This window comes from Haliotis rubra, unplaced genomic scaffold, assembly GCF_003918875.1.
Source record: "Haliotis rubra isolate DU_JTF1 unplaced genomic scaffold, ASM391887v1 Scf1195, whole genome shotgun sequence".
Taxonomy (NCBI): Eukaryota; Metazoa; Mollusca; class Gastropoda; order Lepetellida; family Haliotidae; genus Haliotis; species Haliotis rubra.
Window position 1 is genome coordinate 35427 of NW_025765109.1, and position 24722 is coordinate 60148.

The 24722-nt window shown below is 41.9% G+C and overlaps 1 long non-coding RNA gene across 1 annotated transcript; it reads left to right on the forward strand.

The window, feature by feature from the left end:
* The first annotated feature begins 7821 nt into the window (after positions 1–7821).
* On the forward strand, positions 7822–23507 carry LOC124261505. The gene is made up of 3 exons (XR_006894339.1): positions 7822–7831; positions 15882–15889; positions 23429–23507. It is a non-coding gene; the product is annotated as an uncharacterized LOC124261505 (long non-coding RNA).
* The last annotated feature ends 1215 nt before the right edge of the window (positions 23508–24722 follow it).

Consider the following 24722-nt stretch of genomic DNA (forward strand, 5'->3'; position numbering starts at 1 on the left):
GTTGGCACCTACATTGGCAGGGATGAATGGCCATCTTTGTTTTTACGGGGCACTTGCTCCCATGAGTTAAACGCCTGATATAAGTGTCCTTTAACACTGTCTTGCAGTAGACACATTGAAAGGTACCATTGTACACAATGGTGCCATTGGCGTAGACGGGCAGGCAGCCATGGCAATGGTGGCACTGCCATGCCGGTAAGAATTGGTGATGCTGTCTCCAAGGACATGAGTTCCAGATCCCAGTTTTCAGACATGATTGCTGGTTGTAACACTGCCCGGTCATCCCGCTCATCATATATAGTGAGAGCTCAGCCAATCCAAGGCCATGGGGGGCGCCACCACCTCACGGTGACGTCATCGGTACTACGTCATTACCCTCACGCGCGACCATGACGTCATGGATACCACGTCATCGACGACACATCATCGCTGTCTCGTCGCCTGTATATAAACTCCAGCATGGGTCAGTGAGGGCTATCTTGATGCAACATGGATACAAGAAAAGTGGAAGTCATGCGACCGGCGCCCTACCGGAAAAATTGCGGTAGACGGCAATGCTTGCGGTGCAGCCCTACCTTACAAGGGAAGGCTGACATCAAAATGGAAGAGGCAGCAACAACACCTACAGAACCGGTACCAACAACGGCAACAGAAGCAGCGGTAGCCCTACCACCACCACCTACGACAGGAGACACGGTAGCGCCACCACCACCAACAATGGCAGCGAAAACATTACCAAAATGGTCATCAAAATGGCGACTGATTATCTGCCCTACCTGTTTTAAAGCGTATCCCTCGAATCGCTTTGATGTCGTCCCAGGAGCTGACTTCTACATATGCCTCTCCTGTGGTGAAGGCATCATCAAGAGAGGGCAACAGCAGAATAAATAAATTTTCCGGGGTCTCCATCTCCTCTGTGAATGCTAACCTGCCTGGTTCACATACCAACGGCTCTTTTCAGGACCACCCACCTCGCTCGAAAGAATGCTGCATCCAATGTTTTTTAACCACACACACACACACACACTTCTCTAGCCACGCCATCGTCCGCCTCACCCTCTCCTCCCTCCCTCCCTCCTCCCTCCCTCCTTCCCTCTCCTTCCCTTCCCCCTCCGTCCCGTCCGCCGCTCGTCCGTTTCGCCATCTTGAAAGGCGTCTACGCTCGCGAGATCCCGCGAGACTCCACGAGATCCCGCGAGATCTCACCGGATGGGCCGCCCTCTTGAAACGCGTCCGCCATCTTGGCCCGGAGGTGACGTCATCGTCATGCGCGCACACCCACCGGAACCGGACGTGACGTCATCGCCATGCGTACGCATCCACCGGAACCGGAACCACCGGAACCGGAACCCGAGTGATCTCCCCCTGATGGCGGTACATCCGGTCACCGTGGGCTTCGCCAATCTTGATCCAAGATGGCGGCGCCCATGGGGACCGGATGTGCCGCCATCTTGACAAAGACGCCAGGGAGACGTTGTTCACTACTTGCATTGCTTCGGAGTTATATGAGGTTTCATCAAGGTTGTTGGACCCCGTGCACATTGGGTCTGTTGTAAAATACGTTGAACGCTTGGACTGGCCAAATCAAAACTTGGATAAGAAGTGTAAGCTTCAGGTACACAGATGATCAGACATTGTTCGGTACAGTGTGCGAAATATTTTCCACATTTTGCTAGCCAGTCTGGCTAGCTATGTCTCAAAGTAACCAGCCCACAAATGATTCACTAGCTCGAACGTTTAATGTTGACACGGATTTCATCATTAAGCTGCTAATATGATGAACATTCTTGTCATGATTTTGGATAATTTTTACTAGCCACGGGCTAGCGATCCAGTGGCTATTTCGCACACTGGTTCGGTATAGGTCAAAGAGTCAATTCAAATTCCACTGATTACTGTTGGACCCCGTGCATAATTAATAGGTCTGATGTATAATACTTTGCCAATCTAGTCCTAGAAGTTTCAGCTTCAGTTATAACAGATGATCTGATGTCATTCAATGAAGGTCAAACACCCATTACGATTCGACTGATTTACCTACTGGATATGAAAGGGACCAGTAAAACCTCTCATTTGCTTCACATTTAGACTTGCACATACAGATTTAAGGTGACACAATCTCTCTACAAAACTGTTTGACAAGGCAGGGGTCTTCAACATCCCAATAGTCGACTGCCCCTTTATGTCGAACAGTGCTGCTGTGGCTCCGTCTATGGGGTCTGCTGGGATGGGGAAGTTTTCAAAGAGCGTCATACGTCCCTTGCTCAAACCGGTTCAAATGCAACTGTTTGACAAGGGTGTGGATTCTACGTCTGCTGCTGTAGCTCTGTCTGTGGTGTCTACGGGATTTGGGGTACGCGCTCGTTCTATGAAATCTTCAAAGAGCGCCATACGCCCGTTGCGCTAACCGATCCAAACAACACTGCCTGTGGTGTCTACGGGTTTGGGGGTATGTGCTCGTTCTATGAAATCTTCAAAGACCGCCATACGCCCGTTGCGCTAACCGATTCAAACAACACTGCCTGTGGTGTCTACGGGTTTGGGGGTATGTGCTCGTTCTGCTAAATCTCCAAAGAGCTCCACATGTCCGTTGCTCCAACCGAGTTTTGATCGAGGCATAAAGTTTTGGAATCAGGGTTTCACAATTATGGTCTCAGTAAATATACTTCTCATCAAAAGTTTAGACTCATACTGTTCCTGTTTAACGGTACTGTTTACACCTGAACTGATGTATTGTAAAACAAATTCGTAACGTTGGAAAGATTATTGTCGTGAGATCAGTAAATGAAGAAAATCAGTGAAAATTGGCGAATACTTAACAAAACTTTACACCGCAACGCAGCTCTTCACATGTTGTATACCCTCCCAAAAAGAAACGCATATAGGAATTTCAACTGTATCTTTATGTTTATTTTGAAACATCTTGTAGGCTATATGTGTCAATGAAATATAGCGAAATTGCACATTGGGAATGCAGACTAATCCGTCTTTGGCACCAACTCGAGGAAAGTCAGTTGAGTGTCACATGGAGACGTGTGGTGGCGCTGAAGTCAATACCTCGTGTGACCACCGTGGGCATCCAGAACTGCACGGCATCGCCTCGGCATCGAACGAATAAGTCTCAGAATCTTGTGTTGCCCAATCGCAGTCCACTCTGCCTTTAGTGCCTGTGCGAGTTGCTGAAGTGTCTGGGGCTGAGGGTTACGGCGTCGCACCCGTCTGTCCAAGGCATCCCACAGATGTTCGATCGGGTTTAAGTCCGGTGATCTTGAGGGTCAGGGGAGCACATTGATGTTGTGGTTCTGGAGGAAGTCTCTAGTGTGACGTGCTGTGTGGGGCCTGGCATTGTCCTGTTGAAACAACTCCCTCTGGCGATCAATGATTGGAAGGAGATGTGGGCGTAGGATTTCGTCACATTACCGTTGAGCTGTCAGGTTGCCCTGGATCATCACCAAATCACTTCTCCTAAGGCAGGTGATCGCTCCCCACATGATACCACTGCCCCGGCCGAATCTGTCCACCTGGGGAACGCAAGCGTCGGCCAAACGTTCACGTCGACGTCTGTACACCCGCATTCTTCCATCGTGTCATTCCAATAGAAATCGTGATTCATCACTGAACCAGATTCTATGCCAATTCAGTAGGTTCCAGGCCTGAACGTTGGTGCACCATTGAACTCGATGTCGACGATGTTGTTGTCGAAGCACAGGGCCAAAATAAGGTCTTCTTGCACGTAAACCAGCCTCTCTCAACCTGTTCCTGACGATCTGTGTAGAAACCCTCCTCAATCCGGGTATTTGTCGAGCGGTACTGGTCGCCGTAGCTTTTCGATGACGCAGGTGATGTACCCGGATGTAGCGATCTTGCGCCGCAGTGGTCACTCGAGGTCGCCCACTACGAGGGGCATCTGCTACCGCATTCTGCCAGCGATATCTCTTCCAGAGCCGTGAAATGGTGCTTTGGTGAACATTCATGCGTCGGGCAACTGCACGTTGAGACTGGCCAGCTTCAAGCAAACCAATGGCAATATGACGGTTGGCTTCACTTGGGACGTGGCATTTTGCGTTCGTCAACAATATTCAAAATACAGTGAATAATCGACAGACAGTGATCAACCTTTTATACCCATCATTGAGACTATCTGATCCCCAACTTTCACGTGCATTGCATGGGAATTGTGTATTCTGTGACACTACACGCCGAAATTGAAAAATCATGCTGTTAAATACGGGTATTTTACGGATGGTGCGTTTTGTTGTGATGTTTCAAAACCTTAGCACCATAGGACTCATAAACAGAGCAAAACCTTTTGTAAAATGAATCAAGTTTTAATTCATTGCTACATGAAATAGCTATTTTCATGATGCGTTTCTTTTTGGGGAGAGTATATATATATATATATATATATATATATATAACATGTCAACAGCTGCGTTGTGGTGTGTTATATATATATAACATATAGAGGGTGTTTAAGTGAGTCTATACTTTTGAAGAGAAGTATATGTTATGTAAGAATATTCCTTTCTGGTAGTCATCGCAGGTAAGGTCGCACGTGGACTCATTCCAATTGTTAATCGTTTGAATGACGTCAACAGACCAATTGAAACTGTTTCACGCATAGACATGTTAGTCACTTATTCATTTAATTCTTTGTTATTCCCAGCTATGCCAGTCGAGGCAATTTCTGAAGATGACACGTGTAATCTAATCTTGATAAAATCAATAACCAGCTGTGTATACAAGTTTATGCAAATAGCCCAATGAAGAATTAAATAGTCGAGCAACATAAGCAGTATCGATTGATACAAAAACCTAATTTGACTTATCATTTATTTATGTTATTTATGTTTTACCTCAAAGCATCAGTGAGTGAGTGAGTGAATGAGTATGGTGAAAGCATTGGCTCGTCACGCCAAAGACCCGGGTTCGATTCTTCACAAGGGTACAATGTGTGAAGCCCATTTCTGGTGTCCCCCGCCGTGTTATTGCTGGAATATTGCTAAAAGCAGCGTAAAACCATACTTACTTACTCACTCACTCACTCGAATCGACAAATTATGAGTTTTCGAGCTTCCGAACATCCTAGCTGTTTTGTGATCTATCTCTCATTTTGAAAGTAAATATATGAGCTTGAATTGCGTGTATAGATTCATAGGGTTATATATAGTGAGCATTATTAAATCCTCCATGAAACGAACCTCGCTGACGTCGTAACAACTCTTTCCTTTCATAACGGTTAATGAATCAACGTCAGGAAACCCTGCCCTGAAGCCAAGCTTAATGCGTTACTTTGGAAACCCATGGTTTGCTTAAGCTACAGATCCAGGATATATTGAAACGAGACCGAAAACAGATTGGTAATGTAATTTCGTCTTAGCGAAATCAAGTTTGATCCGAATGCAGATGTCACCGTACTGTGACACACACTGGGAAGGATGATGCCCTCTTGGAACTGTTCTTGTTCCCGAAAACGTGGTCATAAAAGAGCTTCAATCACTGGAAGGAAGCGTTGAGTGGAACAACCAATAAAAATTACCAGAGAGAAAAGTGATGCCGTTCCCGAAACTTAGGATCTTTGATAGTGAACACAGGTGTCATATTCATCATAGTTCGTATATACAAAATCAAAATATACAAAAGGATACACTAGCTGGTGAGTGAGTGGGTTGACATGTAACGTCACATGGGCATTATTTCAGCCGTACAGCGACAAGACCAAGTGTACACACATACACAAATTACACAAAGTTACATTCAAAACCAAGTTTTCATGTACAGCACACATTTCAACATCACAATATTATCTATTGACAATTTACCACACGAGCACACGAACTCTAACAATATTATCTGCAATTTAAAAATGGGCCTTAACCATACCATTTACAGTCTATCCCGGTGTGAGGTGTTTACGGCGATTTAAGGGACCGTTCATAATTTATGGCGGGGGGAGTGGGGGTTATGTGGGGTGATGATGATTTTAAGGGGGTCGCCCATTCTGTTCTGCGGAGTTAGTTTGGGGTCAGCAATTGTGTACATAAATGTATGTTTAAAATTATGCTTAGAAATTATGGGATGGGAAGGGGGGGTGGGTCATTGATTTATGTACATGACATGCAGGTGGGATTACTTATTTTGCACATAAATGTTAAGGGGGGTTTGTTCACATTGTACATGCTTCTCCATAAAAGTCATCATCACCCCCCTAGCCATAAATTATGAAGGCAAAAACGTATTTTTTTATCTTTAAATCATTTAAAGTTTTCATTTTGCTAACTTTGAGTAATAAAGGCTATATTCATCTATTTCACACACACAAATATCAAGCGTTTCCTACAAAAATAGCGTTGATGACATCGTATCGGCGAAACTGTTGTCGCTCTCCACGTCCGGGGATTTTGTATGGTTTTTCGACGATGAACTACACTTGTTGCTCCGCACTGCGAGGGAGTGTTGTGATTACGTAGCTTTCTATTTATATATTGCCTGTCACCAGCAGATGACTGAATTTACTGAATTTCCGCTTGCTATTTGTTGTTATATAGGCAATTGATTTTGCATCTGAAGTGGTATTAATGATCTCGGGTAAATAATAATGAAGTTTGTTTGCTTTTTATATAACTTAACTTCCAGATTTCCATTGTCAATGAAACTTCTGTCGACAGCGACTTGGCACCCGCCCTACCAATGAAACCGCTTGTGCCCTCCGATCGCACACATACTCCCCCAATATAGCGCGAGCAATGCAATCGTCGTAATCACCAGAACGCCGAATTCAGCTCGCTTTGGATAATACGGGCCATGAGCCCATAAATTTACAAATAAGCAATATTTATGTACATATTCATAGTTTATGGTGCAGATCATTTTGTTTCAACTAATTAATTATAAGATTGCATCTTTCAAGTTTACTGCTTGATAATGTGAACCCCTTGCAATTGCAGTCCACACAGTCAAGCAAAACGTGCTTGACGGTGAGCCTTTCATCACAAGGGATGCACGCAGGAGGTTCGTCCTTATCTGTTTTAAGCAGATATTCGTAGTTAAATGTTGTGGCCAATACGACATAGTCGCAAAATGACTCCGTCATGTCTTGATTGCCGACCCAAGCAGGTATTACCGATTGTTGGTTTAAATTCAAGTCATATTTATTTATTCCTACCTGGTAATGGGACCGCCTCCGTGGTGTAGTGGTTAGAGCGTCCGCCCGGGGAGTGGAAGGTCGCGGGTTCCATCCCCGACCGCGTCATACCAAAAGACTTTAAAATATGGTACTTGTTGGTCTCTGCCTGGCGCTCGGCATTAATGGGTACAACAAGGACTGGTCGGGTCGGAGTCAGTATACTGTGTCTGAGTGGGGTATTCATGCTTCACTGCGGCATGGTATCTCAGTGGGCTAGCACTATAAAACCAGCTTCAGTCAGGGCTAGTACAAGCAGCCGCACATACACACGCAGGCACGTCGTCATATGAGCGAAATATTCTCAAGCACGACGTAAAACCTCACCAATTTTACCTCACCTCACCTGACCTGGTAATGGATTCATATTCTTACAAAGGCGTTAATGCATAAAAAGCTAAAGGTTAATGTCTTGAAAAACGGTTTCTGTTAATCGCGTACTGCAAAGAGGCTAATGTGTCCAACTGACCCAGAAGCGTTGTCCGGTCATGAAGATATGGTATTATTAATTAACATTAAGTACATTTATAGATCTGTTTTAAACATTCAGTGAAAGTATTCTCATTGGCCACATCTGAACAGCTGCAGGGGTGTCCAGTTATGAGGATGTGTTTTTGTTAATTTTAATGTCACATTCATGAACTTTTAGTTATTATGGGTCACAAAAGGTTTAAAGCGATGGGCGTGGATTTGAACGCCCACCTTCAACTTACATTATGTATTTTCATCTGTTCAGAGTGGACTGGGGAGTTGTCTCCCCTTTGTTTGTTTTTTGTATCCTGTGTTTTCGGTGAAAGATTCCAGTAATTTCTAAAAGATAGTGGTGTGACGTGGCTTTGGCTAGAAATCTCTGAAACTGTATAATAGGTATATAAGGGATTGTTTCTGAGAAGTATAAAGGGACTGCTTTCGATTTACGCTCACCTGTCTGCTAACATCGACGTTTCAAGCGGGGGCGGTGGGGTAGCCTAGTGGTTAAAAGCGTTGGCTCGTCACGCCGAAGACCCGGGTTCGAATCCCCACATGGGTACATTGTGTGAAGCCCATTTCTGGTGTCCCCCGCCGTGATGTTGCTGGAATATTGCTAAAAGCGGCGTAAAATCAAACTCAGTCAGTCAGTCAGTCAGTTTCAAGAGGCCTTGTCTATATTGAACTTACAACACCTGTCAACAATCTTCAATCAGTACATCTGTTTATTACTGGGAAAATCAATACTTTGGAGAGTAAAATTCTATATTTGTGACACAATGGTTTAGATTTGTGGTCCCAATAGTATTGCATTAGAAATCCGTATTGTCGTTCATTTTGACCTTGTTTACAATGTACAACTGAATATTTTAGGCTCGTCTGTGTTTTATTTTGCTGGTTTAAAGGGGACTCACAAACCTTTGTCTCAGTAATTTCTAAACTGTAACAGTACTGTGTAATACTTTTTGCTTTCTATTTTTCCGTGGCAGTTATATTCATTATGTAACAATGTTCTAAATGTTGCGCATACGGAACAGGCTTTAAGTCCGATATAATTCCTTGTTTTGACTTACAATATGCTTGTTCATCTGGATGACTTGGGTAAAGTAACATGGGCAACTCATATCAGATATCCTTTTTTCTCATGGTTATGGTTTTGTGTGGCTAAATCAGTCAGTTGGCAATGTAAATCTTTTTATGTATCAATTCCGAGAAACAGCTATCAATATATTTAATCAAGATTGTCATTCAGTTTTAGATAATAGCTCACGATATGATTCCTATAGAATGCTTAAAACCCTACTCCAACCCGAAAAGTACCTACGACACTTAACATCCAAAAAGTTGAGAAATTCATTAATACGATTTAGATTAGGACTATCAAACTTAATGATTAATGAAGGAAGACGTGTGTCCATCGACAGATATAACAGAATTTGCTCATTGTGTAAATTATTTATTGAAAACGAAATTCATTTTTTATTTGTCTGTCCATCTTACATAGATTTACGTAAACAGTATATTCCTGAATGTTACCTATCCAAGTCACCTACTGTAGCATTTAAACAAATCCTGTCTACTAATGACAACTGTATTAACTTACAACTATCACAATACATCTACAATGCAATGTTTAAGCGTGATATTCTGTCAAAATCATCTCTGTATTCAAACAGTATGTGATTGTATAATGCATGCAACTGTAATGTATATGGGCCGGAGGCCTGAAATACAATAAACATCTTTGACTTGACTTGGAATTGTAACGTATGTTAACTTGCCTTTGTGTGTGTTTGTGACGAGTACCACCAGTGGGCCAGAGTACGGTCACCTTTCGTAGACTGCCTATTTGCCAGTGATTCATAAATTGCTGTTTGTTTGAGATTCATTTCTTAAGCACATGGAAATACGTGTATTTCAATGGTTTTATTTATAGAATTCCGATATTTTTTTAAATGGCTGCCTTACTGATATCCAATCTGTACCTTGCTCAGCCATTACTGAAGCACATTGTTACGCACCCAATCCATCCACCCCACCCCCAAATAAAAAAAACAAAAACAAAACAAAAACAAAACAAACAAAATACCAACAAAACAAAACAAACACCCCCCTTCCCCAGGAAATAAAATAAATAAAGAAAAAAATAAAGGAAAAATAAAGAAAATAAAACAAAACAAATAAAAACAAATAAAAAACAAACAAATAACAACAGCAACCAACCAATTATAGGCGACACCACAGGGGCAAGTGCAGAAGTCGTAGAAACTCTCAGGAGTTATCAAATCTGGCAAACAGTCGCCTGCTCTCCCCAACCAACATTGCTTAACTTCACACCCGGGATCACTGTAATCTTTTGTGTTAATCAAGGAAAAAGTGATAAATATATAGTGTATATCCTGTTTGACATCAGAATCTCCTCAGTGGATGGAAGGGATTATATAGGTATAGATGCAGGGCAATATACATGTATATCCTGTTTGACATCAGAGTGATTGAGTGAGTTTAGATTTACGCCGCACTCAGCAATATTGCAGCTATATGGCAGCGGTCTGTAATTAATCGAGTCTGGACCAGACAATCCAGGGATCAACATCATGAACACCGATCAGCGCAATTGGGATACGATGACATGTGTCAACCCAGTCACCAAGCTTGACCATCCGATCCCGTTAGTCGCCTTTTACGACAAGCATTGGTTACTGAAGATCAATTCCAACCAGGACCTTCACGGGTGTTTGACATCAGAGGCTCCTACAGTGGATGGAAGGTATTATATAGGTATAGATGCAAGGCAATATACATGTATATCCTGTTGACATCAGAGGCTCCTACAGTGGATGGAAGGAGTAATATAGGTATAGATGCAAGGCAATATACATGCATATCCTGTTTGACATCAGAGGCACCTACAGTGGATGGAAGGGATTTTTTAGGTATAGATGCAAGGCAATATACATGTATATCCTGTTGACATCAGAGGCTCCTACAGGGAACGGAAGGGATTATATAGGTATAGATGCAAGGCAATATACATGTATATCCTGTTGACATCAGAGGCTCCTACAGTGGATGGAAGGGATTATATAGGTATAGATGCAAGGCAATATACATGTATATCCTGTTGACATCAGAGGCTCCTACAGGGAACGGAAGGGATTATATAGGTATAGTTGCAAGGCAATATACATGTATATCCTGTTGACATCAGAGGCTCCTACAGTGGATGGAAGGGATTATATAGGTATAGATGCAAGGCAACATACATGTATATCCTGTTGACATCAGAAACTCTTACAGTGGATGGAAGGGATTATACAGGTATAGATGCAAGGCAATATACATGTATATCCTGTTGACATCAGAGGCTCCTTCAGTGGATGGAAGGGATTACATAGGTACAGATGCAAGGCAATATACATGTATATCCTGTTAACATCAGAGGCTCCTACAGTAGATGGAAGGTATTATATAGGTATAGATGCAAGGCAATATACATGTATATCCTTTTGATATCAGAGGCTCCTACAGTAGATGGAAGGTATTATATAGGTATAGATGCAAGGCAATATACATGTATATCCTGTTGACATCAGAGGCTCCTACAGTAGATGGAAGGTATTATATAGGTATAGATGCAAGGCAATATACATGTATATCCTGTTGACATCAGAGGCTCCTACAGTAGATGGAAGGTATTATATAGGTATAGATGCAAGGCAATATACATGTATATCCTTTTGATATCAGAGGCTCCTACAGGGGATGGAAGGTATTATATAGGTATAAATGCAAGGTAATAACAATCTAAATTTATATCCGGTTTGTTTTCATAGGCTATTGAAGTGGATGCAAGGTAATGTGAAGATTTATTACCCATATGGTGAAACATAACCAGTGTCATATATATGTGCACATATCACTTTTGCCTAGCAACCATTGTTTCTGTATTGCGCTGTCTGTGACGTCATCCAACAATTGAACGTGACGTCAATGAAGAGAGGCCGTCACACTTGCTTACCTTGCTTTACTGCACAAATGTACATGGATACAATGGATAATAAAGAAACTTTTACACTCGAGCAGGTGTGTCATATGACTGATAGGAAACTCGCTCTCTGTCGTGCCATACAACATTTCACACTCGTTTCGTATATATCATATGACTCACTTGCTCCTGTAATAATCTCTCTCTATATATATATTATAAGTTGTTCACTGGTCTCGAGGGGGACATGGGGCTTGACATAAACAAGCACCGAGGGTACTTCAACCCATGGGCCCCGAGGGACCAGTGAACAACGTATTTATCGTATCGTATTATCGATGGTAATTTTGAACTGTTTGAAGCACGGGTATCGGATCATAGTATGGAGTTCCAGACGACAAGAAAAACAAATGTAGAGTTATCTCCCTTCCATAGATTTGCATTCGCAAAACATCGGTAATTTCCGTAAATCAGTGTGATTCAGTGTGATTCAGTGTTATTCGAGATAAAGAATTACTACTACGAAGTACCAAATGAGTTCGGCATTCCCAGCGGGGTACATAGAAAATGTTACTCTCTTGTAAGCAGGGTACATTGAAAATAATAGAAGAGCGCTCAGCCAATCAGAAAACGTCATTTATGTGTGAGGCAAGATATTTTTTTCTCTACAGTGACAAATCCCTAATGACACGTATATGTTCCACTTGCAGCACCAAGGTTCCACACAAATACACTCAAGCATAATACTCCCATCTGACTGGCGCATTAAGCATTGCCTTCTGGGCACAGCACGCAAGGCAAATTACAAAATTCAAGTAAAATATTTATAGCGAAAACAAAAACGTTTTGATAAAACATCTGAAGAGTTTAACAGACTCGCGCCATAAAATATTGATGAACTGGGCTTGACACGACAAGCTGATTGGTAGTACTGCGCCCACCCCACAATGTCCTGATCGAATAGGGTGATGCTAAGGTCGAAGTGATGTTGAGCAAAAGGAACACCTGACTCCTGTGCCCTCGAGCTCAGCCACCAGACACTGGGCAAACCTTTTAGTCACCTTTTACGACCAGCAAAGGGTTCTGAGGAGGCATTCTAACTTTTGTCCACACGGGGCAATTTGCATTAACTTAGACTTCGATTAATCAATATTCAAACTGTACACACACCTGTTTATTGATTTTATCAAGGTTAGATTACAAGTCTCATCTTCAAGGTTATATTACAAATTACCTCGACTGCCACAGCAGGTAGTAACAAAACCATTCATGAAATATTAACCAGTTCCATTTGGTGGCGATTTCTTTCAAAAATCGATTTGAGCAACGGACGAATTGTGCTCTTTGACAACTTCGTATAAAGAGAATATAGAACAAACTTTATAGTTAACAACTTCTTTTTATTCGTGAGTGCGACGTTTCGATTCAGATTCTTGTACCGTTGTCAAGCATAATGAGACATGAAGAAGGGGGAAGTATATATATACTGGATGTAACAATGTAACAAAGAAAACAACATAATTAACAAGGCAGAAAGCTGATGAAGCCAGAGAGTAGACAAAGGACAGGCGTGGAAGCCAATGATGTACAAATAATAATGAGATGTTTATACAGCAGAGATTATACAGTAGATTGGGCTTGGTGGATGAGTGCATCATAAGCGGATGGAATGAAGTATCCTTGGTCTCGGTTGATGGTGGGCTTTTGGCGTTTGATGTGGATGGCTTCGGTGAGCTTGCGTTTAGTGAAGTCTGTTTGTTTGTTAGAGAGAATGGTGATGTCAGACCACTCTATTTGATGATTGGGGCTTGTTTTGATGTGGTCGGAAATGGCTGATTTGCTGTCGGAATTGGTAACAGAAGTCTGATGTTCTTTCACTCGGGTGTTGATGGGTCGGGAAGTTTCGCCTATGTAGCTCTGCCCACAATCACAGTTTATTTTGTAGATGACACATTTAGGGTTGTTGTTCTTTACGGTGGCGGGTTTTCTTCCATTGGCATGGAGAATGTTGTTAAGGCTGGAGGACGCGGAGAAAGTGGTATCTATGCCAGCTTGTTGTTTTAGGAGACGGCTGATTTGATGTGACGGTTTGCCAATGTAGGGGATGGATATCTTGATGGGGGCTGAATCTGGTTTGGGTCTTTTGGTAGGAGGTGACAGGGTTGCAGCAATGGTATAAAGAGGACGTACCCAAAACTCGTAGACACCAAAGTCGGCGCTTCAGCATCGTTGTTCGACATACAGGGACAGTCGACTGTTGGGGTGTTGAAGACACTCCTACAGTTTTGTAGAGAGGTTGTGTCACCTTGAACCTTTATGTGTAAGTTTAAGTGTGAAAAAAATGACAGGTTTCCCTGGTCTCTTATATTTCCAGTTCAAGTAGATAAATCAGTGGAAGCTAATTGTCTGTTTGACGTTCACTGAACGATGTCAGATCTTTATACCAGGCCTGAAGCTTAAGCTTCTTGGACTAATAGTTTTGATTTGGACAGTCCAAACGTTCAAATGTTATACAACAGACTTTATATGCACGGGGTCCAACAGCAATCAGTGGAAGGGAATTGGCTGTTTGACTTTTACTGAAAGATGTCCGATCACCTATATACCTGAATCTTGAACTTCTTGGACAAGTTTTGATTTGGCCAGTCGAAGCGTTGAGAGTAGGCTATTGTACAACAGACCCAATATGCGCGGGGTCCAACAACCTTGATGAAACATGCCGTTTCCGTATGAACTCAGAAGCAATGCAAGATCATTGTTTAACCACATTGACATTTTATTGACGTAAAGGGCCAGAAGGTTCAACATGCGTACAGACTGCGGACAACATTACCTATGTCGACAAATACTGACAATAGTAATGTAGACAGAATACATAAATTACATAGAATAACGGGTCGGTGAGTAGCATAGTGGTTGAAGGTTTCACTCGTCACGCCGAACTCCGGGTTCGATTCCCCACATGGGCACGATGTGTGGAGCACATTGCTGGTGTCTCCGCCGTGATATTGCTGGAATAGCGACGTAAAACCATACTCCCTTTCCCACATAGGAATATATCTATAAATGTGATCGGTATTTGTTTCAGAATATAGTTTGTATTTAAGATGAAAACGAGCATAAATTGTAGTAAATATATCACGCATGTCAAGTCTTAAAATTATTAACTCACTTCTAAATGTACAAATATTATGTATCAATGAAACATTTAATATCTTTGGTAAGAGTGGATAGAAAGATAATTTTAAATGCATTATTGGCTGTTATTAGCTCTAATGGTATTGTAATGTCGAAACCCAAGAGCAAAGTTATTCACATTAAACACTGATTTCCACACACTGCTTATAAGAATTAAGTGAGTGAGTGAGTTAAATTTTACGCTGCACTCCACTGCCATATTCCAGCTATATGGCGGCTGTCTGTAAATAATCGAGTCTGAACCAGACAATCCAGTATTCCACAGCATGAGCATCGATCTAGGCAATTGGGAAACTGATGACATGTGTCAACCAAGTCAGCGAGCCCGACCACCCGATCCCGTTAGTCGCCTTTTACGACAAGCATGGGCTACTGAAGGTCAATTCTTCGAGTTATCCAAGGTTCCATATGACAGAAAAATGAGCTTTTCCTTCGAGACAAGTGTAAGTGAGTGAGTGATTTTAGTTTTACGCCGCTTTTAGCAATATTCCATCAATATCACGGCGGGGAACACCAGCAATGGGCTTCACACATTATACCCATGTGGGAGGAAACCGTAGATTCAAGCCACCGCAAAATGATTTTTCAATTAGGGATAAGCTTTCACTTTGAGGCCACCTTAAGTTCGAGCATCCAAAGTTTTCCACCGGTATCGCGTCAAACAGACAAAGAACATCAGGTCAAGACTTACTGATATGCGACACGAAATAGTATGTTGTCACTCATAAATTCTAAACCTTCATGTTTGGAAAGTATAATTTAGAATTGTTTTGTTATATTTCAAAAGTTGTGATTTGGAAATATTAGAGAATGAATATTTATCTTTAGGATATTTTGTATTTAACGTCGCATATACTAATTTACACTGACTGACTGACTGAGTTTTAGTTTTACGCCGCTTTTAGCAATTTTCCAGCAATATCACGGCGGGGGACACCAGAAATGGGCTTAACACATTGTGCCCATGTGACTAATTTACACGCTTGACAGGGGTCGGAGATTGGACCAGATAGACCGGTGATTGTTGGTTGCCATGCCAGCCAGTTACCCAAGTCACAGTCTCTGGCCTGATGTGTGCATATTACCTGCACATCCAACACAACCGACCCTGAATAATTTTAATGTTGTTTAAAGGCTTTGAACGGCATTTAGAAGTGATACAATATAAGATCGTGTTGTTTTGGATAATAAAATTGATATAATATTTGACTACTTATTTAATCACTCGCACACACGCACACACACATATGCACTCACTCACGATCGCACGCATGCACACACACACACACACACACACGCAGACACATGTACACGTAGAAAAATATGAACAACAACCGCGGAAACAACGATGCCAAATCAATGAAGTCGTTCTGCTCGAAAATGCAAATCAAACCCCGCCCGTCCTATTTTCAGCCAATCAGGGATACACATTCCACTACTGGGTGTGGTCTTTTTTGGAGGAAACACTACTCATATGTGCAGCTCACTTCTAGTGCAAAAGATAAGCTTGAAAACAAGTGCTGTCATACAGAATTGTCTGATTCATCAATTTCAGATGAGACAGATTGTCTTCTTCAAAGCCACCAGAGTCTGAGATTTTCAGCTAGCCTGTCGGGATAGCTTTAACAATATATTACTGGCCCGATTCACAATCAACTAGCATTTGACTAGCGGGCCAGTAGCTTTATCGAACGCTGCCAGGCACACGTGGAAACATATATACTAATCCTGATCGATAAGATTTTGGAAGTTAAAGTCACGCAATTCTAAAGTGCAGATATTCCTGATTTCATGAAACGCCATCAAAACACACATCTACTATTACAGCCCGCACGTGATTGGACATGGCTCATACAAGTAACAATCCCACGAAGCATCAGATACCTGGCCCGAAATGGCCGCTCCATTAATAAGCTCACACGTGACCTCCGACTCATACAGCATGTTGACTATCGACTCATACCGGATGTTGAATCCTGCGCATGCGATATCGCGTTCACACTCGGAAGCACATGCCGCTCTGCCATTGCTGCCGAAGGTAATGGTTCTGCTCGGTGGTGTGTTAAAACGTTTGCTCTCATACTGGACCAATGATGCACCTGCAAAAAAATGCACAAAGGATCAACAGACTACTTTTGGTTCACAAGGGCTCATTATACTTGCCGACTTTTGTAACATTCCGTAAAAGAATGTGACTGAGAATAGGAAACATTGCTTTTGTCAGAATATTCTGACGAAGTTCAGACTGCGCTTTATGGAGAATTTTTAAATTTTGTCAAATCATCAAACAAACGTTTAATCTTCCTACTTTCATCTTTCGTTCTAAATTCGTGGATACGTGAGTGAGTGAGTTTAGTTTTACGAACGCTTTTAGCAATATCCCAGCAATATCCTGGCGGAGGACACCAGAAATGGGCTTCACCCATGAGGGAATCGAATCCGGGTCTTCAGCGTGACGCGCGAACGCGAAACCACTAGGCTACCCCGCCGCCCCAATTCGTGGAGGAAATAATATTGTAGCAAATACGTACGAACCAACGCAGCATTAATGAACAATAGTTACTCAACCGCAGTTTACAGACGGTTTTTCTTAAAGTAAAATAACATATCTAGTGCCTCAAGGGCATGGATATTTATCCAGTCGGCCTAAACAATATACATTGTCCTTATGAAACAATACTTATTTGAATTATATGTGAAAAAAAGACTTGAAATATGATGTAAAGTTCAAAGTCGACATAATTCTTCGTTCCTTTTTTTCATTTACAGTAAATTATATACTTCAGTTCTAAGTGATTGATATTGGGAGTACGAATATAACTCAGACACGACGTCAGCCTCTGACAGTATTTTTCCTAATATGGATAAATATAGTTGGTTAACTTTTGGTAATCTTTTCGGTTCAAAGGATTTTCAAAAGGATTTAGTAAAATGTTCTTTAAAACCCTGTCCTCATTCATAAAACAATATATTGTCGGCTGCACTATTCAAACTATGTCATGAACTTGAATCGGAATACTGATGGTACCAAGTAAGCGTATCCTGCTCCAAGAGTGGCACTGAACAACAGGAAGGACTAATGCTCTTGTTGTATGCACCAGTTGCGTCCACTTAATTCTATGCGGAATCCATGCTTGTCGTAAGAGGCGACTAACGGGATCGGGTGGTAAGGCTCGTTAACTTGGTTGACACATGTCATCGGTTCCCAATTGCGCAGATCGATACTCATGCTGTTGATCACTGGATTGTCTGGTTCAGATATTTACAGACCGCCGCCGTATAGCTGAAATATTGCAGAGTGCGGCGTAAAACTAAACTCACTCACTCATGCGGAATGAGCGAGTTTACTTTTATTCCACTTTTAGCAATATTTCAGCGTCAGAAAAGGGCTACACACATTGTACCCATGTGGGAATCGAATCCGGATCTTCGAACAACCGAACACTTTAACCACTAGGCTACCTGACCGCCCCTATTCTATCCTGAAACACTTGAGCCAAAAAACGATGACACACTTACATGTTGCTGAGTGCGGCGTTAAACAATAAATAAACAAACAAGGTACACTTACATGTCGTAAGTCTAGATGTTTGCACTCCAAACACTTGGACCTCGCAGAGCTGAAAGGGATCGTCATGGTGTCCCGATACCTCTCCAGAGACACGTAGGAAGCGTCCAGTGACGGCGTCGTCGCAGGGAAGGGGGAGGGTCACACCACGAGTAGTGACGCTTTCTGGATAGTAATGGCACCTTTGGGAAAGTGCCGAGGGGTATGTGGAAGGGTTCATCTCGTACACATCAACTGAGAAGTCGCGAAGTCTCTCAGCTGAAAGTATAGCAATTAATATATTTTACATGTGGTTTAGTTTTGCTTGTATTTTATTTGTTGTATGACGGCTGTCTATAAATAATCGAGTGTGGACCAGACAAACCAGTGATCAACAGCATGACCATTGATCTAAAGAATAAGTGAGTATGGTTTTACGCCGCTCTTAGCAATATCACGACTGAGGACGCAAGAAATGGCTTCACACATTGGGACCATGAGGGGAATCAAACCTGGGACGAGCAAGTTTTCGGCAATATGGCGGAAGTCTGTAAATACTCTGGTCAGGACCAGACAATCAAATGATTAACATCGTGAGCATTGATTTACGCAAATGGGATACGATGACTTGTGTCAACCAAGTCAGTAGGGCTGGCTAACATGATCGATAATTGGAAATATTGTAGGTAGGGAATATTATTAATGAATTAATCGATGTGCAAACTGTGTCATCGATAATATGATACATTAAGTTTTGTGACAGAAAAAAATTATCTCACAATATAAAGACTCAGGAGGTTATTCAAGGTCTGTTTCTCTAAGACTTTGGGGCATTTTTTATCAAAGTTACGTCTTCGACATTTAGTTAACGATCATCGATCGCTATGATCTGTACCGATAGCTAGCCCAAGTAGTCAGCGAGCCTGACCACCCGATCCCTTTAAACGCCTCTTGCAAGTAAGTCAATGATGCTACCAGACGTACGTAAATAATGACGTGAACGACATAGATATAATTTGTCACGGAATCACCACATCTTATTTTTTATGCAGGATTATTTAACAGTCGTTACATCCTTTAGGGACCCTCTCCATAAAACATACGTAGTAGTACGCCATTTGTAAGCCCATGATAAAAAAAGTATAGCCTTACGAATGTTCGTAAGGTTACGAACGCTTTGTGGATCGGGACCCTGAGACGTAATTTTCTATTATACTCATGACAGCAGTCCCCTCTACTCGTGACCTTGACCTTCGTCACCATGACCTTGCCTTGCAAATCGACTTGCCACCATGGGTCTTTTTCATCAAGGGCTAAACAACTTCCGCTGCTCCACGATGTCGAATCTGGACGTCCATCATTTACCAAACTACCTGCACTGGCTCCTCCACTCGAAGCGTTTGATGGCTTGTTTTCAGCTAAGTTAATCTCTGGGGAACAAACAAAAAGGGACAGGAAATTCCAAGAGATGCTATGTGGCTGACAACCATGAAATACATTTGACCATAGAAATACCCCTTATAAGGAGAGAGTATTCCTGGAGATGACGTTTGGCTGACAGCCATGGAAGTTCTCTGACCATGAACATACTCCTTATATGGATGGGATATTCCTGGAGATGCTATTTGGCTGACAACCATGAAAGTTCTCGGACCATGAAAATACTCCTTATAAGGAGGGGATATTCCTGGAGATATTATCATAAAATCAACATGGATTCCAATAATTTTGTCATTTTTATGCGTCCAAGGATCATACGGGTTTAAAAACTCATGTTTTTCCATCGTGGTCACCACGAGAAGTTTTATAAACGTGTTGAAAGCCTACCATTGCAAAAATACAGGGGGCGCTTAATTAAGTTACATCACATAAGCGATTTCCAAGGATGTAGACGTACCTGCTTCAGCATGGTAAATATGGAACACAATCACACATAAACCCGTGAACACTCTGGACGCCATTTCACTCTGGGCTTCTTCTCTTGGTCAAGGAAAGTATTTGGCACAGCGAGCACCTGCTGTAACCTGGATGCGCCTTCTGAAACGCGTCATTCCTTTACTCCAGTTTACTAACCACCCACGGTCCACTATATCTATTTAATTTACACTTGCAATAAGACCCATTGGTCAATAATGCAATCTAACTATGTACAACTATCAACTATCCGGCTTGGCAACACACAATCATTTACTGTTTATATAAAAATTATGTAAATAAAGGTGCTGCCAGTTTGGTAGAATATCCATCATATCGATGTCATTGTTGCTTCTGAATGATCTTTGTATATGATTTCACTCATGTTCTCTGTTTAAAGCAGATGATCGAACATGATGAATGGAAATTGAAAAGCACGTTAAAAATGCTCTGTTTGTTGTTACATGCCCCTGTATGGCGCCGGACTTCAACCAGTCGACTAAAAACCATTAATCGAAACTTCAGGTTATTATTTACTTGTAGTCTTTCGAGATATTTGAAGTATATTTTAAAAAGGGGAAATTTCGATTTCTTTACAGTTCTAAATACGTCACTGTCATTGAATAAGCTGTCTCTGATGTCTGGCGCAATTGATTCCATTGTACCAAACTGAACGAGAAACCGTTTGGGTGGATATTCAGGAATCGGATAACTTCTAAGGTTTTTGCGGTGAAGTGGTTGTAACGCACGGCAGACCATCCGGCTATCATCTTCGTACGATATGTAATTTCCAAACTCTTCAATAACCAGTCAACGATCTCCAACCCACCTGATTTCAGCCTTGGAAACTATACAATATATATACTCATGCCAATAATGGTTGTCACCCCCTTCAAAAATTTTTATTGGAGAGGGTGTGTGTGTGTGTGGGGGTGGGGTGGGGGTGGGGTGGGGTGGGGAGGGGGAGGACAACCATTATTAGCATTAGTATATATAAAAAACAATCATCACCAGTTTAGCATGGAAACACATTTTGATGCAGGAACCATTCCATAATCTTGCCACAGAGTCTTTGTTATGGAAAATAAACTGGTATCAAGGTATATATTGTTACTGACGGGGTGTTAACACTGTGTGAAATGAGTGAGTGAGTGAGTTTAGTTTTACGCCGCACTCAGCAATATTCCAGCTATATGGCGGCGGTCTGTAAATAATCGAGTCTGGACCAGACAATCCAGTGATCAACAGCATGAGCATTGATCTGCGCAATTGGGAACCGATGACATGTGTCAACCAAGTCAGCGAAACTGACCACCCGATCCCGTTAGTCGCCTCTTACGACAAGATAGTCGCCTTTTTATGGCAAGCACATGGGTTGCTGAAGACCTATTCTACCCCGGATCTTCACGGGTCCTGTGTGAAATGAAGGGCGTTTTACGAGGTGACAACGCCAAGTTCGTTTCTGGACGAATTCAACAATACAATGCTCATTGTATATTATGTATCATGTAAAGAATAAAAAAAATCTTGAAAAGTACGTTTTGATACCTCTTGTCTTATTTGCCTGTTTGTTCATAACGCCTTAATCAATGATACAATTGTCAGTAAAGAGGTTTATATTTTAGCAAATCAATAATTTATTCATAACCAATGGGATCATGGGTCAAAAGTAGTTCCTATGCAAAATAGCCAATCTTAATGTGGTCAGGTCTGCTGACTTGTCCATGGTTTTCATTGGCTGAAAATGTGCGATATTTTGATTGAATGTTGATGCATTAGGAAAGGGTGACGTTTTGTTCACTTGCTGTTTTTCTCCCATCCTGGCAAGGTGGTTAAAAGGTCATGGCAGGAGGATTTTGAATTGGTGACTTACAGGTTAGATACACTTTTTTAAAGGAGAATCCGAACGAAAACAAAACTTTTGATATAATGTAAAGGATATTAAAAAGTCACCTTCCGTGATTAAAATTGAACAAAAAGTTTGTAAAATAGCAATAAAAGCACCAAAAACGCACTCGTATTTCCACCTTTTACGGAAATACCCGACAGTTTATGAGCAGAGATGTATCACGTGACATGACGTCATATGTGCCTGTTGTTGATGGCTGCCTCTTTGATTTTACCTCACAACTTAACAGTGTCCATGGATTCTGAAGCAGTAAAAGGTGTTCCTGATGTCATTTCTCAAATGGATGTTAGACCGTATCAATACGATCGGATTTTACATCTTGCCAGACAATCTTTCAGTGAAGAGGATGAAGAAGAAGAATCAAGCGTAATGGAGGCACCGCTTGAGTACAAAATAAATTTTAAAATATGCCATATCATTTAACAAGAATACTGTTTGACAGCAAAATGTGATACAGTTCCAACCAGCAAACCCACCCCTATAAGTATATGACCAGTCCCTAAGAATTATATTTTTGCAATGTGATTGTAGTTCCCCAGGCAACAGACAGAAACAACACGATTTGTACTACTGTAGCGCTTGGTCTTTGGCAATATGGCGGACTCCAGGCACATTTGACGTCACGAGCGGAAAGGTCACGTGGGTTCCAGCGAAGTATGCATAATGGTCGAAGCTGAGATTTACAGAAATTGTTTTCGCGATTAAAACATAATTATGCATAATTTTTAATTGAAAATTTGGGAATATGTTTCTGATGACTTTATCTTTCACCCAGCAAATTATTGCAATTCACTCTTATTCTCCTTTAAATATTTTTTTATTTGCACATTTTTTTCAAAGTATAGGTCACATGTCACATGTAATCAACAATTTAGATTAACAATTGCATGTTTATAACACCTTCAAGAGAATATATGTATCTAAAGATGATAATATCAGAGTCTATTCAGCTATGAACATACATGTGTATTGGTCTACAGTCTTTCCTTATGTTCAATGTTAAATTTGGACTTTATCCAAAGCAAGTAATGCACTACTAGGTTAGATACACTTGGTTTTACATACTCTCTTAAACAAAATTGGGGAACCTGAACTTTCAGTTTGGATAGGAAGTATAAGCGTTAACAAACTTTTCAAAGACAGACATCTTATGAACGCACCACCATTTCTCTTTATAACCACCCCTAAACACAACGCATGGGATTAACGTACACAACGCAGTAGCCCCATACACGTGTATGTGGTGTCATTCTGGATTTTAACGGTTTTCAAAAAGGTCGATAAATCACTGTAGACCATTGTTCACACATTTGTTAGTGTTTGTTTCTAGGCTTACTTTTTGTTTGAATTTGCAATGCGGCGTCTGCAACGTGATGAACGTTTACGTGCAATTGGCATGTTGCATACAGGCACCACCCAGCATGAAGTGACAAATATTTTCAATGTTTTGAAGTCAGTCATTAGCAAACTTTGGAACAGATATCAGCAAACCGAAAATGTTGACGATCGACCCCGTCAGGCCATCCAGGGTCAACAACAAGAGTTCAGGGTCGTTTCATTCGGAACCAAGCTTTAAGAAATCGAGTCGTAACGGCAAATCTGTATCAGACAACTGGTGTTCGAGCTACGGGTCAGATGATTAGGAATCGCCTCCATGCAGCTCACTTGCATGCTTGACCTCCCCGGGTTGTGCTACCCTTGACTGATTGTCACATGGCTGTAAGACGAGAATGGTGCGGGTCACATAGACACTGGCGGAACCATCGTTGGTCACGTGTCATGTTTTCGGATGAGTATAGATTCACTTTGGACTTCCTTGACGGACGTGGTCGGGTCTGGCGACGAAGAAACGAACGTCACGCCACCATCAACGCGAGGCCTCACGATCGATTTGGAGGTGGGTCACTTATGGTATGGATGGTTTCACTATGACTGACCGAAGCCCTCTTCATGTTGTATAAGGAAGGGTCACAGGACAGTACAACCGGGGCAACATATTGACACCCTTTGTTGTCCCATCTGCCTGGCATTTTGGTCGCCATTTCGTCATTCTGGATGACAACGCCCGTGCTCACCGTGCACGTATTGTCAATAATCACCACCAGCACCACAACATCTATCGTTTGCCATGACCAGCAACGAGGACTGATCTTTCCCCTATTGAACACGTCTGGGAAATGATAGGGAGACGTCATAGGGCCGCCGACTACTCTGGATGAACTTGGCCGTGCGCTTCAGGAAGAACGGAACAAACTCCCCCAATTGGTCACTGAGAGACTCATACTCAGTATCCCTCCTCGTCTGAATGAATGTCTGACCATTTGTGGTGGAATCACACACTACTGAGTGAAAATCGTACACATGCAAATTTTCACGTCATACACCAATCATCTTTCAAGAGCGATTACTGTACAAGCAACTTTGGTCATAAGGAAGTGCAAGTGGTGATGCACTCTCAAAACATTCATTATTATCATACCAACATTGATTGACTACGATATATCATCCAATTTTT